Below are 17,023 nucleotides of genomic sequence, written 5' to 3' on the forward strand. Positions count from 1 at the left end.
AGCCAATGAAGAGAAACTGACTATAGGACCCCTGCTGCCCACGGCCAATATTCTTCAACAAAGGGAGGGGAGCTAGGGACTTGGATTTCATGTCCAGGGGTGAACTCAAGCCAGCCTCTGTCAGCTCATGGTGGTGGCACTTGAATGGGGCGTGGGTCTCTGACCCTGGAAACCAGCTGTCTCTGCCCCATGGCTCTGATCAGATCCTGGTGCTCAGAGTTCTGTGCCGCCTCTTGTTTCCTCTTTTTAGGAGGCACTTGGCAGGCCTCTCAGGGGTATATTTGGCTTCTTTTCCAAGCTGCTTTCTCTCGCTGCTGAGAAATGACTAAGCAGATTCTCCATCTCCCGGAGGCCAGCTGCCAGCCTGTGAGGGTTGATACTGTCAGCCCAGATCGGTTAGGGAGCACAAGCCCTACTTCTGAAAGAACCTCCTTCCTTTGCTCTGTATTCAGAAAAAGAACAGAACAGACCCCCCCGCCCCCGCCACTGCCTTCTTTGAAATGGCCTCCCTCACTTCTTGCGACGGGGTTCTAGGCTGATCCCTCCACCCCCACAGAAGAGGAAAAGCAATTAGATCCCTACTCACAGGGCTCAATGTCTGAGTAATGTTGGATGTTGCAAAGTAATTGATAGAGGATATTTGGATGGTAGCATAATCATAACAAAAGCATCTTCTGTTTACTGAGTGCTTACTCTGTGTCAGGCACAACACTAACCTCTACAGGTATGTTAGCTTGTTTGATTCTCACAGTGATCTTAGGAGGTGAGTGCTGTGAATTTATAGATCAGGAACTGGAGGTAAAGGAAGATTAAGGAACTGGCCCATGGCACCATGACTCAGTAGTGGAGGGACTGCATTAAAGCACAGGTCTCTCTGCTTCCAAGAACATGTGCTTGCTCCTTGGGCTGCACTCCTTATACCCCTGCACAGATTGTTCCTAAAGTTGGCTACAGTGGAAACACAAAGCACAGCCCAAGTAATTTTTTCCAAATTTCTCACCACCATCCCCTTACTTCACACCAGAGAAACCCCTGCAAATTCAGTGGGAGGTTAATAGGCTTAATGTGGAAAATTGATTTAGAAGTCAACCAAGTCTGGGAACTACTGGGTGTAAATAAAGTTAGAAAAGACTTTGCAGAATTATTGTGTTGAAACTGATAGAAAATCCTCAAGAGAGGAATGTCTTACACTGCCATTCCAAAATTTAAATGGCCAGGGAACACCTTTTCTCCCAGAAGCAGCTTGGGGTTCCATGAATCCTCAGGAAATCGCTGAGTGCTATGAATACACTCACTTACCTATAAAAGTGCTTGGAGGTTCTCTCTCTACTTCATTTGAAATCTGTCCATCCATCCACCCACCCATCCACGCATTCATCCATCCATCCATCTCTTGAGCACCTACCATGTTCCAGGCACCACAAAGGTGTTTTCTCCCATGTCATCATACGCATTCTCACCACAACCCCATGTTATAGACAAAGAAGCAGAGAATCAGCAAGGCCACTAAGCTAGGCAGTAAGAGGATAGACATTAAAACATAAATTTCCCAATCCAGACTTACTGAATTTTCTTCTTTATTCCAGAATTTCTTCCTTCAGTTGCTTATCCAATTTCTGGGTGTTTGTCAAAATCCCAACTCAAACTGCTTCCTCCAGAAGTCATTCCCTTCCTCCCCATCTGCCCTTCATGAGTGAGGTCTCCCTCTCCTTAACTCCCTTCAAACACACCCTCTCTAGTGAATATGCCACGCACTTCCTCAGACTGCTGGTTCAGTGTGAGTGTATATGTCTGTGTCTTGGACCTCAAATGGAGTTCAAGTCAGGCACTTGGCATGTATCATTTCCTTAAACTGGCACATCAACCTGTGATAGAAGTCCTGATAGACTCATTTTATAGATGAGAAAATTGACCTGCAGTGAGGTTCATTTACTTGCCCAAGGTCACGAAGCAAGTTAGCAATGAAGCCTGGCCACAGGATTCATTCCTCCCACTGCTCCAAGCTGCCTCTACCTAGTTCAACCCCTGATCCATATTTGGGGAAACTGAGGCTGAGAGACAGGAAATAACTAGCCCCAAGTCACACAGCTTGTGTGTAGCAGTGCTAGGATCGCCTGTAAATCTTCAATGCCAGGAATATTTTCTCCCCAGAAGGCTGTCTCCCCAGGTTTAATTCTGATCCCAGCCGTTGCTGACAGTCAGCTCCTATTACCTGAATGCCGTGGAAATTGTACCTTGTAGCTGCAGAGACAGCAGGAGACTGTTAGTCTGTTCCCTGGGGAATAGCCAAGGAAGGTCAGCCTACTAGCCTGCAGACCCAGCACCTAAAATAAACCAGGCAGCAAGCTCAAAAGAAACCACAAAGCTTTCCAACAGCCCAGGGCCAGATGCTGCGTCAAATTCCCAGGTTTCTTTGGCACAGTGCCGAACACAGCACTTAGTGGCTGCTGCTTCCTCCTTTTATTATAAAGAAAATGAATTCCCTTTGTTCTGGATTTAGAATTTAGGGCTAGTGGGATTTGAGGGAACTAGGAAGACTAGCTCCCTCATACAGGAGATTCATGGAACATGATGGGGAAGGGGAAAGGAATACTTTTGACATTGCTGGTTTCCAAATTTGAATGCTCATCAGAATCACCAGGAGAGTTTCCAAAAATGACCTAGGTTTCATCCCAGACCTACAGAATCAGAATCTCTGGGAAGAAGACCTGGGATTCTGTATCTGAACATGTTCCCCAGGTAAATGGTCAAGGATTTGAACCACCACCTCAAATATGCATCTTCCATTTCCTGGTTTGTTTGATTTTCATCTCCCATTCCCAACTCTCACTTGGGGCATGATTTTTTTTTCTCTTGAGAAATTTAAATTCTAAATTGTTCATGTCTGTAACATAGTGGGTTGGTGTGGTAACACTTAATGGGGTTTCTATTATTCTTGTAAATCAGGATTTCCAGTTTTCCCTTTCAAGCAAAGTTTAGGAAGGTACTGTTGTGCAAGAGCTCTAAGTCCCTGGAGGAGTCAGTTCTGAGGAATTTGGATGCCTAAGAAGTCTGCCACCAATTCCCTGGGTATCTCAGGCAGTTAGAGGTTGCTAGGGTTACTGCAGATGCCAGGATACAGCCAGTGTATTTAAATTTCTTGAAACACCCTTGTCAGCTGCTAGAAATATCTATCAAAAGAGGAGAGATTCTTTTATTTTTTAAAAAATTTTATTATAGTTGATTCACAGTGTTCTGTCAATTTCTGCTGTACAGTAAAGTGACCCAGTTATATATATATGTGTGTGTGTGTATACACACATTCTTTTTCTCATGCTATCTTCCATCAGGTTCCATCACAAGTGATTGGATAGAGTTCTCTGTGCTGTAGAGCAGGACCTCATTGCTTATTTACTCCAAATTAAATAGTTTGCATCTATTAACCCCAAATTTCCCTCCATCCCACTCCCTCCCCCTCGGCAACCACAAGTCTGTTCTCCATGTCCGTGAGTTTGTTTCTGTTTTGCAGATAGGTTCATTTGTGACATATTTTAGATTCCACATATATAAAGAAAAGATTGCAAAGTTACTTTCCTCTGGCTTGGAAAGAGTCAGGAGTTTGAGTTGGGTATAGAGCTGACTGTTGCTTTCTCCTCCTGCCCAGGTGAAGAAAGAGGACTCAGATCAGAAGACCAGAGAGGAAATACAAACTAAGATTCTTCCTTCTGTAAACCAAGGCATGAGTGGCACCATGTAAAGGACAAAAGCCACACTATCCATGGTGGTACCCTGGATGGGTGTTGGCATCAAGCTGATCGGAACTCCTGGGCCAAATTCTAGATGCATGTTCCCACCTGCAGAGAACTTGCTTCCCTGACAGGGATGCTGGGGAAGAAGTCATGAGAGCCTTACTGCAAAGGGCATTGGCTTATTTTCTGCACCTGCTCCTGCATGAGAAAGGCAATGGAAGGAAAGTGGGAGAGGACTCCTGTCCGTTGAACACTTACTGCAACATCAGGTAGGGAAGTAAAAATTGCTAAGGCTGAGTTTATACATGCAAGGAGTTGGTTGCTTAGAGGATACACAGAACCAGAGACAGCAGGGAGCTGTGCTTTTGTTTGATGTCAAGATGCCATTGCTGTACCTGCATCTGGATAAGCCATACCTTGATCTCTGCTGATCAGGGGAGCTCCATGTGTACTCTGGCCCTGCTCAGGGGAAACCTTGAAGACAGCCTGTCCATGATGCTCCAAGAAGGAGGAAGATCTAGGAAGGTGGGATGGGGAGAGCAAGTCTGGGTAGAGGGTATGACTGTTTCACAGTAAGCTCCTGTGAGCTCCAAAAATCTTTCCTGTTTGTATCCTTCATTCAAGTGCTGGTGACAGGGCTCAGCCTTATCAATATGTAAAGTGAACATGGGACAGTGAGTGATGCTTAATCCAAACAATGAATGCTGGTGATTTAGGCAACATTTGCCTAACTGGGGAGATTCTTCAGGCCAGGGGTTGGCAAACTTTTTCTTTAAAAGGCCAGATGGTAAATATTTTCAGCTTTGTGGGACATGCAGTCTGTGTTGCAGGTATTCAACTTCACTGTGCTGCAAAAGCAGGCCCAGATAATACCAGTAAGTGCGTGGGAGTGGCTGTACTCCAATGCAATTTCATTTATGGGCACTGAAAGATGAATTTGCCTATTTTATGTGTAATGAAGTACAGTTGACTCTTGAACAACTCAGGAGTTAGGGGAAATGACCCCTAAGTGGTTGAAGACCTGTGCATAACTTACAGTTGGCAGGCCCATATGTGTTCCTCAGTATTTGTGCTTTCCCGTATCCCTGGTTTCACATCTGTAGGTTCAACCAACCGCAGATGGTGTGTTTCTATATTATTTACTATCGAAAAAAAATCCTGGACCTGTGCCGTTCAAACCCATGTTGTTCTAGAATCAACTATATTATTTTTCTTTGCATTTTTTTCACTACTAAAAACTGTAAAAGACATAGTCAGTTCATGGGCTGTACAGATGGGATTTGGCCCATGGGCAGAGGTCCCAAACTCATCACCTCTCCTATCGCAACTTGAGATGAGAGGCATCACGTCTCGGTGAGGTCATTCTGTTTGGAGATTCTCTTTGAATAACCTGGTTATTTATCCATTGACTCTGTCAAATACTTATTGAGAACATATTGTGAGGAGGGGCTGTTCTGGGTGCTGGGGATTAGAAGTGGATGAAGCTATGTGTCTGCCCCCAGGTAGCTTATGTTTCTCCATCACAGCGGGGAGATTTAGGGCCTGGAGGCAAGGACTGGGGTTTTGGTCTCAGTCTCTGCTTCCCTGAACTTAGATCTCTTTGAGTCAGTCTTAGGGGCTAAGGAGCCTGAGCCCAGGCCCTCTAGTGATCAGCCACAGGGGAGCCGCGTGGCATGCTTGGAACGAATAGTCTGGGAGAGCTTTAGCATTCTGAATTTCCAACTAAAAAGTCCAGCCAAAAAATAAAAATGGATAAAATAGCATAAAACCCAAGACCTTTCGAGCTCAGTGTACTCTGGCAAAGCATTCCAGTGGGATTCTGGGATGGTTTTCAAGAGCCGTGGCTTCTCTTGGACTTTCCCATGGCCTATTCCAAGACAACCACTGCTCTGTAGATGTTCCCCCAAGACCGGGTCATGGCCAAGGCCCATCGCAACAGCAGCAACCACCACTGCCAGGGCTGAGAGGTCACTGCTCACGTGGGCTCCGGCAACGCCTCTTGTCCCTCAGCTGCCACCTGTTCCTGGGCAGGAGATTAAGAAACTCTGTGAATTCCTCCTCTGAGACCAAGAAGTCCTCTCGATGATGTGAGGGAAGCAATAAGGCTGCATTAAGACAGAAGAGGGGTTACACAGTGTGTAGGAAATTGCTCCCAGTTTGGGACCCAATTTATAGGTCATATGCTCCACCTCCAGGCACTCTGCCACATGCTATGGGCTGGGAGTGGGGGATTGAACCTGCAGAGAATACAACAGGAAGATAAGGGATATGGTGTGGTCTCTGCTTCCAAGTTCTGAATAGTCTGGCTAAGTGGAAACTTACACAAAACAGTTAGGGAATCCCAGGCATCAATGCCTTTGTTCCCTCTTATAACCCATACTGGCCTATTCACCACTAAGCCATGTGAACTTGGTGTCCCTCCGGTGCCTCACGTAGACAATGAGTGACTTCATTAGATGGTTGTAAAAGTCTCAAGTTTGAAACATCCTGTCTTCTCCTTTTCCTAAGCTCTACCATCTTTTCAAACTCCTTCCCTAGTCTACTCTCTTGGTCTCTTCTATTCCTTCACTCTTCTATTCCTTCACTCCTTCTTGCTAACTGGAAGGTGAAGCTATGTCTATATTGATCTAACCCTAATCTTTTTGGGCCCACCTCCATTGACTCTAGGTCTTTGAGAACAGGAAACATCACATGCTTGCCTCTACTGTCCCTACAGCTCCATGCCTTGGGCATAGCAATTATTCAGCTGATACCTGTCCAATTAAACTATAATTTCTCTGGAATACCAGCCTCCAGTTCTCTTCTCTCATGGCAAATTCAGCATTCATCTCCCAGAAACCCCTAGTCCATAATCTCAAGCTTCCTGGCAGACCTTTCCCATAGGACCACAGAGCTGCTATTCCTAGACAGCCAGGCCTGCACAAGCCAGAGCGAGCTCCTGAGGCGATGGAGAGCTTCTGATTCTGCAGACCCCCTGGCTCCCCTCTTCCAGCTGCCTTGCACTTGTTTTCCCTGGCAGGAGGAAGCCCTCAGTCACCACTTCATCTTCCATTTATAGGCATATATTAATCTTTGCTATCCTTTTCACAAAATGACTGTGTTCTCAGTTTAGAAAAGGAGAGGAAAAGAGTTGAGGGCCATGCAAAGAAAAGAAAAGCATTTGCGATAGAACCTCCAGGGCTTCCAGCAATACTTCTGTTCGTATTGGAGAATGCTTCAGCTCCTTTCACATCTGTGCCTCAACCTTTACAATTAGTCCCTTAAACTTTATTAAATGGGTAAAAGGAAGGCCAGGGCCTGAGCAGTAAATGAGGCAAAGATTCTTATTATCTAAACAAGAAAATGGGCATGGCTCTCTGGCTTGAGTCCATGCTTACAGTCTTTGGGTCCTTCTTATGACACCATGTACTCTGTGGCCAAGAGTCAAGCACTGTGGGTTCTGGGTTTGCCCATCTGTCAAACTACACTTGTATGTGAAAAGGAGGAACAATAATGGCAAAATTTTATATAGTGCTTCCTTTAGGCCAGCTATTGTTTTAAGCAATTTTTAAAAATATAAATTTCTGTAAACCCCTCAATAATCCTGTAAAGTAGTACCACTATTATCTCCATTTAACAGATGAGGAAACAGAGTCAGAATGAGGTTAAATCAGTTAACTTAAGGTCATACACTGATGGCATGTAGTGCAGCTGGGATCTGAGTCCAGGCAGGCTGGCTCCAGACTGTGTCTTTAACCACTCACAATGCTGATTTTATTACTCATCAAATTAAGATGTTTAACCTAACAGGCTCACTTAGTCCTTCTTACATACCCAAGTGTGCTGGAAGCAACAGTGTGTCTGAGGGTTGTGGGCAAGAGCCTGGACAGGTATGAACCTGTTCTTGGCACAGGTAATTCAATTTGGTTTAAATTCTGACTTTCCCACAGATTGATGATACTTAGTCTAGTGTTTTGTGCCTTTTTGGAAGGGTAGATTAGCAAAGGGATTTTCTAATGTATCCAAGAGCAACCTGCTTCTCTTCACTGAAGTTCATGTCCTGTGAATTCACTAAATAACTGATTAATTCACTTATGCTTTCCTTCATTCGTTCATCAAACTTTGATCCTATGTCTGTGTATGACATCATATGGGTATGAGAAGGATGAGTGGAAACATGGAAGACAAAATGAAATAGACTTAGTATCTACCTTCTAGTTGTGGGCTCATGAGCACATGTGTACTCATAAGTAAACCCGAGAATTCAACTGTATCAGTTTATGTGCCCTTTTGAGTCATGTAGTACTCTATGAATGGCTAAATGTGGCTTATTTCACTGGTTCCCTGAAGTCTAAAGTGCTTTGCATAAACAGGTTTTTATGAGGAAGCCCACTGGAGCATATATGCTCTTATGGATTTCCAAGAAATTTAAACTGGATAACATAGTGATGGTAGATTCCCAGCCAGACTGTGCATGACATTCTATTCAGTTGAGTTAGAATTCAGACTATATTAGTTTCCCAGGGATGCCATACAAATGGATAAAAATTTGGTGGTTTAAGACAGCAGGAATGTGTTGTCTTACAATTCTGGAGGCCAGTCATCTGAAATCAAGATGTCAACAGCGTTGGTTAGTTCTGAAGGCTCTGAGGGAGAATCCATTCTATTCCTCTTGCCCAGCAAAACTTGGTACTCCTTGGCTTGTTGCTGCATCACTTCAATCTCTTCTTCATCTTCACATGACTTTCTTCTCTCTGTCGCTCAATTATAAGCACACCATCATTGGATTTAGTGTGTACACTACATCTCAGATGACCTCATTCTGAGATCCTTAATTATATCTGTAAAGACTTTCTCTGGTCAAAGCCAACCAGAACCAATTAACAGGGTTGCCTGTGTATAGAGTTCTAGGAGTACTTCCTGAGCCAAGAAGAACAGAGAAGGGTCTGCACTATAGACTAATCAGCACAAATCTGTACATGGATTAAGATAGCTTATTAGAGCATCTATTATGCATAAGGAGTCATGGAATTTTGGAAATAGATTAGCGCTTAGAGATTATCTACTCTAACTTCTCATTTTATAGACGAGGAATTGGATTCCAAAGAGGTTAAGTGTCTGCATGTGTACAAGGGCACACTTTCCTGGATAAGGGATTATTTTCTGTCATCATCAAAAGCTCAAGAATGGTAAGTGGTATGGCTATTAAGCATTCTGAAACCCTGTGGATCTCAAGAGAAATTTTAAAATATTTTGAATTAAATGAAAATGAAAACACAACTTATCAAAATTTGTGAGCTCCTATGAAGGCAGTACTTAGAGGGAAATTTATAGCATTGAGTATATATATATTGGAAAATAATCAGAGTTCCCATTGTGGTGCAGCAGAAATAAAATCCAACTAGTAACCACAAGGTTGCAGGTTCAGTCACTGGCCTTGCTCAGTGGGTTAAGGATCTGGCATTGCTGTGAGCTGTGGTGTGGGTCGCAGATGCGGCTCAGATCCTGCGTTGCTGTGGCGGTGGCATAGGCTAGTAGTTGTAGTTGCGATTTGACCCCTAGCCTGGGAACCTCCATATGCTGTGATTGTGGCCCTTAAAAGCCAAAAAAAAAAAAAAAAAAAAAAAAAAGGAAAATAATCTAGGTTTCCACCTTAGGAAACTAGAAAAAGAAGAGCAAATTAAATCCAAAGTAAATAGAAGAAAATGGTAAGAATTAGAGCAGAAATCAATGGAATTGAAAACAGGAAATCAGTGAAACCGTTAAGATGCTTCTTCGAAAAGATCAATAAAATCAATAAGCCTCTAGCAAGACAAAAAAAAAAAAAAAGGAGGACACACATTACTAGTTTCAGGAAGAAGAGAATGGACACTACTATAGATCCTAGGGACATCAGAAGGGTAAGAAAGGATACTATGAATAAATCTATGCCCACAAATTGGATAACTTGATAAAATGGACCACTTCTTTTAAATACACAATTTGTCAAAACTAACACTAGAAGAAATAGACAATCTGAATAGGACTATATCTATCAAAGACACTGAATCACTACTTAATAACTTTCCAAAATAGAGATGAATTTACTGGTGAATTTTACCAAACATTTAGAGAAGAAAATTATACCAATTATCCACAATCTCTTTCAGAAGATAGAAGCAGAGGAAATAGTTTCATCTCACTCTACGAGGCCATCATTACCCTAATACCAAAACCAGACAAAATTATAAGAAAACTACAAGCCAATATCTCATCATTATAGATGCAAAAATACCACCCCAATATTAACAGATTGAATCTAATAGTGTAATCATAACAGAGGATTTATCCCAGATTGCAATGCTGGTTCAACATTTGAAAAATTAATTAATGTAATTCATCAAATCAGTAGACTGAAAAACAAAATCATTGTATTAATAGATGTGAAAGAAAATCTGAAAAAACTCAACACCTATTCATGATAAAAATCTTCCAGAAATAGAAGGAAATATCCAGAACTTGATAAAGAATATCCACAAAAAACACACAACTAACTTTTTACTTCATGGTGAGAAATGCGAAGATTTTACATTAAGACCAGGAACAGAGCAAGTATGGCCCTTTTAACTTCTTTCCAATGTCATACTGGAAGTACTAGCTAATGAAATAAAATGTTTTGGTAGAAATAAAACTGTTTTGGTTCACAGACAACATAATAATTTATGAAGAAAACCTGAAAGAATTGGCCAAAAATTTTTGCAAGTAATAAATGATTATAGAAAGTTTGCAGGATACCAGGTTAATGTACAAAATTCAATCACTTTTCTACAAACCATCAATAAACAAGTGGCATTTTAAGTGAAAAATACAATATCATTTATTTTAGCACTCCCAAAGATTAAATACTTAAGTATAATCTAACAAGATACATACAATTTTTTTTTCTTTTTAGGGCCATACCCGTAGCATATGGAGGTTCCCAGGCTAGGGGTCAAATTGTAGCTAAAACTGCCCACCTGCACCACAGCCATAGCAACATAGGATCCGAGCCACATCTGTGACCTACACCACATCTCATGGCAATGCCAGATCCTTAACTCACTCAGTGAGGCCAGGGATTGAATCCGCAACCTCATGGTTCCTAGTTGGATTCATTTCCACTGCACCATGATGGTAACTCCAGATATGTACCATTATGTATGATGAAAACTACAAACCCTGATGAAGAAAATCACAGAATAACTAAGTAAGTGCTGATACTCCATGTTCATGGATAGGAATGCTCAGTATTGTCAAGCTGTCAGTTTCTCTCAATCTATAGATTCAATGCAATCTCAATCAAAATCCCAGAAAGTTATTTTGTGGACATCAACAAACTGATTCTAAAGTTTGTATGAAGAGGCAAAAGAGCTAAAATAGCCTGCACAATATTGAAGGAAAAGAATAAAGTTGGAGACTTAAACTACTTGACCTCAAGAATTATTACAAAACTATAATAATCAAAACAGTGTAGTATTGAATTGGTAAAACCAAAGGAAAACAGTATGGAGTTTCCTCAAAAAACTAAAAATAGAACTATCATATGATTCAGCAATCCCACTCCTGGATGTATATCTGGACAAAACTAGAATTCAAAAAGATATGTGCACCACTATGTTCATAGCAGCACTATTCACAATAACCAAAACATGGAAACCTAAATGTCTATTGACAGATGAATGGATTAGGAAGATGTGGTACATACATAGAATGGAATAATACTCAGCCATGAAAAGAATAAAATAATGCCATTTGCAGGAACATGGATGCAACTAGAGATTCTCATACTCTAAGTGAAGTAAGCCAGAAAAAGAGAGAAAAATACCATTTGATTTTATACGTGAAATCTAAAATATGGCACAAATGAACTTATCTACAAAACAGAAATAGACTAATAGACATGGAGAACAGACATGTGGTTGCCAAGGGGGAGGGGGGAAAGGGTGGGATGGGCTGTGAGTTTGGGGTTAGTAGATGTAAATTATTACATTAAGAATGGCTAAATAGGAGTTCCCGTCGTGGCTCAGTGGTTAACGAATCCGACTAGGAACCATGAGGTTGCGGGTTCGGTCCCTGCCCTTGCTTGGTGGGTTAACGATCCAGCATTGCCGTGAGCTGTGGTGTAGGTTGCAGACACGGCTCGGATCCCGAGTTGCTGTGGCTCTGGCGTAGGCCGGTGGCTACAGCTCCAATTCGACTCCTAGCCTGGGAACCTCCATATGCCGCGGGAGTGGCCCTAGAAAAGTCAAAAAGACAAAAAAAAAAAAAAAAAAAAAAAAAAAAAGAATGGCTAAACAAAGGTCCTACTGTATAGCACAGGGAACCATCCAATCTTCTGGGATATATCATGATGCAAAATAATATAAAAAATGTGTGCATATGTATGACTGAGTCACTTTGCTGTACAGCAGAAATTGGTACAACACTGTAAATCAACTATACATTAATAAAATAACCCCTCCCCCCAAAAAAACCCAACCAAGAATAAAAAAGAAAACAGTGTGGTATTTGTGAAAGAATATACAAATAAACCAATGGAACAGAATAGAAAGACCAGAAATAGATGCACATAAACATAGTCAACTGATTTTTGATAAGGGAGCAAGGGCAATACAGTGAAGCAAAGATGGTTTTTTTTTTTGCAACAAATAGTGCTGGAGTAACTGGACATTTACACACACAAAAGTGAATCTAGACACAGGCCTTACATGCTGCACAAAACTAACTCAAAATGGATCACAGACTTAAAGGTAAGGTTCAAAACTATAAAATTCCTATAATACAGGGAAAAAACCTAGATGACTTTGGGATGATGATGACTTTCTATGTACAACAAAAAAGGCATGGTTCATGAAAGAAAAAACTGATGATCTGGACTTTATTAAAGTTAAACATGTCTGCTCTATGAAAGAAAATGTTAAGAAAATAAGACAAACCATAGATTGGGAGAAAATATTTGCAAAAGACACATCTGATAAAAGGACTATTATCCAAAAATGCAAAGAACATTTAAAGCTCAACAATAAGAAAACCCTCTGATTTTAAAAGGGCCGAGGATCTTAATGGATAACCCATCAAAGAAGTTATACAGATGGCAAATAATTAGAAGAGGTGATATACAACCCTATACCTATTGGAATGGCCAAAATCTAAAACACTGACAACAGCCAACACTGGTGAGGATGTGGAGCAACAGAAATTCTCATTTCTTACCGGTGAAGAATGCACAATAGTACTGCCACTTAAGAGTTTTTTTTTTTTTTTTCCTTTGCTTTTTTTGGCCACACCCAGGGCATATGAAAGTTCCAAGGCCAGAGATGGAATCCAAGCCTCAGACCTGCACCAGACCAGGGACTAAACCAGCAATACCACCGAGACAGTACATATCGTTAACTTTCTGCACCATAGCAGAAATTTCCATTTTGGAAGGTTTTTGCTTTGTTTTGTTTTGTTTTTTATAATACTAAACACACTCTTAGCATATGATGCAGCAATTGTGCTCCTTGGTATTTACCCAAAGAAACCGAAAATGTGTGTCTGCTCAAAAACTTGCACATGGGACATTTATAACAGCTTTATTCATAATTGTGAAACTTGAAAACCACCAAGATGTCTTTTAATAGGTGAATAGGTAAAGAAACTGTGATACATCCAGACAGTGGAATATTATTCAGATCTCAAGCTGTGAAATCAGCTATCAAGCCATGAAAAGACTAGAGGACTCATAAATGTGTATTACTAAGAGAAGAAAGCCAATCTGAAAAAGCTACACACTATATATGATTCCAATTATAGGAAATTATAGAAAAGGAAGAGTTAAGGAGACAGTGAAGTGATGCATGGTTGTCAGGGGTTGGGAAATGGATGAACACGGGTCGGACCTTAAGGGCAGTGAAAACGCTCTGTATAATACATGTCATTATATATTTGTCCAAACTCATATAATGTACAGCACCAAGAGTGAGCCATAATGTAAACCATGGGCTTTGGTTATGATGTGCCATGTTCTTCAATCATAACACATGCACCACTTTGATGATTTTTTTTTCCTTTAAATTTTAGGGCCACACCCATAGCATATGGAAGTTTTCAGGCTAGGGGTTGAATTGGAGCTGCTGCAGCTGCTGCCATATACCGCAGCCATAGCACTGTGGGATCTGAGCCAAATCTATGACCTACACTGCAGCTTGTGGCAATGCAGGATCCCTAACACACCGAGAGAGGCCAGAGACTGAACTTGCGTTCTCATGGATACAAGTTGGGGTCTTAACCTGGTGAGCCACAGTGTGAAATCCAGATGAGGGATGTTGATAATGAAGATGCATGTGGGGGCAGAGTTTATATGGGAAATCTCTGTACCTTCTTCCTAATTTTTCTGTACACCTAAATTGCTATAAAAACAAGGCCTTAAAAACCTACCAACCAACCAACCAACCAACCAAACAACCCCAGGCCTCTGAACCTGAAGAACTGCTTTTTATCTACAGGGGATAGGATTTGATTATCTTCCCAGCCTCCACTTTTCTTCCTCTTTCCCAAGGGCTTCCAATTTTATTTGGGAATTCAAGTGATATAGGAGAAGCTACCTTTGCTGTCGGCTCAGTGGGAGCTTAGTCAAATAGGATATTCTATTGCCCGCCAATAATGATCCCTTGTGGAGAGGCAAGTGGCTTAAGCCAGTCAAGTCCGAGGGAGTATCAAGACTTCTGTTGTGAAAGCTGGGAAAAGATGCTCCTGTCTTCCTTTCCAGATGTGAATGAGAAAGGTCATGATTTGGGGGCTGTTGGAAGTTGTCTTAAGAGTAGTAGAGGAGTCAGTGTTACGATAAAGTTGAAGTTAGGACAGAGAGCTGGAAAGAGCATAGATTCTAAGGGAAATGATTGAAGCCAATATACTTTTCATCTTTTTAATTAAATGGGCCAATAAATTCTCTTAAGGTTTAAGCTATTTAAGTCAGATTTTCTTTACATGTAGTCAAAAAAGACAGCAGGTAGGTGCTTTGCCTCCTCCAGTATGTACACTTCTGGACATGAATGAATCACTTTGCCTCTTTGATTGCCTTAGTGGATGCAGGTGGAGTAAAAAAGGATTAAAATACATTTAAAACAAGTTAATTCTTTCTTTACTGTATCTCATTTTCCTCTTCTAGGGAACACAAATGCCACCACCACAGTTGCCAGAACCTGTTGGTTATTACATTGGAGTGCATGGGCAAGTGTTCCAAGGAACAGAACAGAAGGCAGGAGAGGGAGAGAGTCTTAAATTGCACTAGAAGCTTTGTTTTTCATGCTTACTTTCTTTGAGGAAGTAGACTCTCAATCCCTCAGACTTTCTCTTGGAGATGGAGAACCCCCCCCTAGGTCTTAGAGGAGAGTTATAGAAGATGGGAGGATAGCTTTGTAGTGTATGGGTAGGACAAAACTTTAGTGAAAATACCAGAGACATGTTAGGAGACGTAGAAATCTCTCAGGGATTTCTCCGTATTTTATAGGACGATAAACTGAAGCTTAGTGTCAGATCCTGTTCCACATCACCCAGGCAATGCAGCCGCGTTACAGAGATTTGAACTCTAGAGTCTGAACTCCTCAACCAGGCCTCTCCCTCCTGATGACCTCTGTGCCTCCCTCCTAAGTCCTGTGAATTACTTCCCCTGGAACCAGACCAGATGTTCTGGAGAAAGCACTGTGTCAGCATTCTAGGCGGAAGGGCCGGGTCTCCTGAGATATCATTTGTGGCGCTCATTGTGCTGGGTTGACTCTGAGCCCAGGTATTTTCTAAAGCCAAATGACAGGATTTTAGGGTCTCTTGGAGCTCCTATTAAAGGAACATGGAAGCACAGGAAGAGGGGACTGAGGGCTGAGGCCTGGCAGTTATCAGCAGTTGGTAAGAGTGTAAAAAAAAATGACAGCAATCAATGGTGTGTTGTCCCCTCTTGCTTTCAGCTCTTGGAATTCCAGGAAAGGCCTTGGATACACTATAGGGAATGGGCCTCTTTGCCCCAGTAACATCGCTTCTCTTTCACTGCAGGATTGAAATGAGCAGAGAAGACAGAGCACTAAGGAGGAAGGTGGGGCAGATCAGGTGTGTAGAGTGGTAGTGGTGGTGGGGGGCATAGGAAAGGTTTGGGGGATTGTACCAGGAATAGTCATCAACTTATAAGATATGACAGCTGGAAAAGATTTATAGAAATCTTCTCTCCTGCACTCTTCATTTCACAGGACAGGAGGCTGATTTTTTCCCAGAGAGGGAAATGTATTGCCTAAGGGTTCATTGTTAGCTACTGGTAGAGTTGAGACTAGGACCCCAGCCTATTTCCTTCGAGACCAAATGTATTAGTTATCTACTGCTGTGTAAGAAATTATCCCAAAGGAGTTCCTATTGTGGCTCAGTGGGTTAAGAACCCAAGCAGTATCCATGGGGAGGCAGGTTTGATCCCTGGCCTTGCTCAGTGGGTTAAAGGTCTGGCATTGCTGCAAGCTGCAGCACAGATTGCAGATGTATCCTGGATCTGGCATTGCTGTGGCTGTGTTGTAGGCATGCAGCTGTAGCTCCAATTCAACCCCTATCCTGGAAAAGGCCACAGGTGTGGCCTTAAAAAAGAAAAAAAAAAGAGAGAGATATTTCCCCAAAAAGTAGTGGCTTAAAACCATGGACACATATTATTTCATAGTTTCTCTGGGTCAAGAAAATGAATGTGTCTTAACTGGCCCTCTGACCCAGAGTCTTTCATGATTTGTCCATCAAAGTGTTAGAAGGGGCTGCATGCTCATCTCAAGGCTCAGTTGGGAGGACCTGCTTCTAAGCTCACTGAACAAGCTCACTCACTTTCAGGATGCTGTTCCTCACAGGCTGTTGGACTAATAACTTCAGTTCTCCATTAACTATTGGCCAGAGGCCTCCTTAAGTTCCTTGTCATATATCATTCTCCAAACAGCAGCCTACAGCAAAGCTGTGGTCTTTTATCAGTGTGAATAAGTAAGAGAGCAGGGAGGGTGAGAAATACAGCAGCTGAAGTCTTATCTAACCTAATCTTGGAAGTGACATCACCACAGGTTTTTTTTTTTTAATTTAGTATCTGAAAACCTGAATCATCACTTTTGCTGTACCTAAACATTGAAGTGAATCACTGAGTGCAGCCCACACTCCTGAATATCAGGGGATGGGAATTCTTAGGAGCCACCCTAGAAGCTACCTACTGTACTGAATAATTCTCGCTATTTGCTTTCACAGAAAACTGGCAGAAAGGTCTGGAAAGGCGGAAACTTGGGAGCAATGAATGAATGTCCTGTTACGTAGCT

At 41.9% G+C, this 17,023-nt stretch overlaps 1 long non-coding RNA gene across 1 annotated transcript in view; it reads left to right on the top strand.

Moving 5' to 3' along the window:
- Positions 1-17,023, top strand: part of LOC146396135 (uncharacterized) — a 173,007-nt gene that overhangs the window by 59,794 nt on the left and 96,190 nt on the right. Inside the window, exon 2 of the long non-coding RNA XR_014829290.1 lies at positions 3,644-3,997. This is a non-coding gene — a long non-coding RNA (uncharacterized LOC146396135). The remainder of the gene's footprint in view (positions 1-3,643; positions 3,998-17,023) is intronic.

The sequence above is a fragment of the Sus scrofa genome, chromosome 15 (assembly GCF_054392235.1).
Source record: "Sus scrofa isolate SSC_HxYL_T2T_F1_AM1 chromosome 15, Sscrofa_HxYL_maternal_Yorkshire_Landrace_v2.0, whole genome shotgun sequence".
Classification (NCBI taxonomy): Eukaryota; Metazoa; Chordata; class Mammalia; order Artiodactyla; family Suidae; genus Sus; species Sus scrofa.